At 45.8% G+C, this 1,074-nt stretch overlaps 1 protein-coding gene across 1 annotated transcript in view; it reads left to right on the top strand.

Moving 5' to 3' along the window:
- Positions 1-1,074, top strand: part of EGR_11145 (hypothetical protein) — a gene marked incomplete at both ends in the record, with an annotated part of 3,473 nt that overhangs the window by 1,047 nt on the left and 1,352 nt on the right. The window lies entirely within an intron of this gene.

Here is a 1,074-nt window from a genome sequence, read left to right as displayed (position 1 = left end):
CCACTCTTGCCTGCTTTTGCACCTGACTCAGGGGGAGAACTGAAGACAAATGCAATCCTAGGTGTATAGGGCTACTACAAAATCCGTTTTGAGTCACTCCATACCCTCCCTGTAGGCAAAAGACCAAAAGCACCTTTTTAACAAATAGGCGTATATTCCAACCTGGAAAACAATCGTATATGCGCAGAAAAGGAAAGAGCAAAAGAGCATCCTCTAAGCATAAATCACAGGTGATGGTCTTAGTATTGAAGCTTAAGGAGGCTGTTGATGGATAAGGTGGTCGAGCTGCTATGCAGTTCATAGTTGCGGTAGATGCAAATCCACACTTGTCGATTGCTGCACGTCAATCGAGAATCTGACAGCCCACTCCATAGTGGGATTAAAGGAGGATATTTAGTTGGGTCGAAGTCGGCGAAGAGTTCATCCATACCCTCGGCTGCCAGACCAGCTTGTGCTAGTTGTGTGGCTTAGTAACAACTATCACTACTGTCACAATCTACACTTGCTACTAAATTCTCAAAGACCTCGGTCCATCAGTGGTATGTGCGTGTCGTGAACAGCAGTGTCGTGGTGACCGAGGATGAATATCGCCTGGGAGCCGCACACTTTTCGATAGTAATCCAACACTTGCTTCCATTTGAAGGCTTTGTAGAACTCAAGGCGCCTGATACCACTCAATTGAAAACGCCTGCTGTATCTGCGTCCGGGTTGGGCTCTGAAGAAATACCGTATAGGTGTGTAACGTTATGCAAGGAGCCTTTCAAGAACCAACCTGAGCGCAGTTAATTAAGCGCGGTGGCGACTACACAAGATGCCTCTCCTTTGGCAGATTGGCTCAATGTACATCCTAATTTTCAGCACTTGCCTCAGACGAAGGATATAGGCAGTTGTGCATTTCTTAATTTCGCAGATCGACCACGACTTTGGATACGAGTAATTTATTATCTGCCCGTGATTTTTTCTCAGAGTAGACTCCTTTGTTCTTCACTTTTGTGCGCATAGACGAGCAATTTCTATGGTTAGAACGCACGCCTGTTCGTTGAACAGTTGCTTGCACAAGGAATAGCTGGGAAA

This window comes from Echinococcus granulosus (genome assembly GCF_000524195.1).
Source record: "Echinococcus granulosus chromosome Unknown EG_S00413, whole genome shotgun sequence".
In the NCBI taxonomy this organism is placed as follows: Eukaryota; Metazoa; Platyhelminthes; class Cestoda; order Cyclophyllidea; family Taeniidae; genus Echinococcus; species Echinococcus granulosus.
The sequence above is the reverse complement of the archived record's forward strand: the minus strand, read 5'-3'. Positions and strand labels throughout refer to the sequence as shown.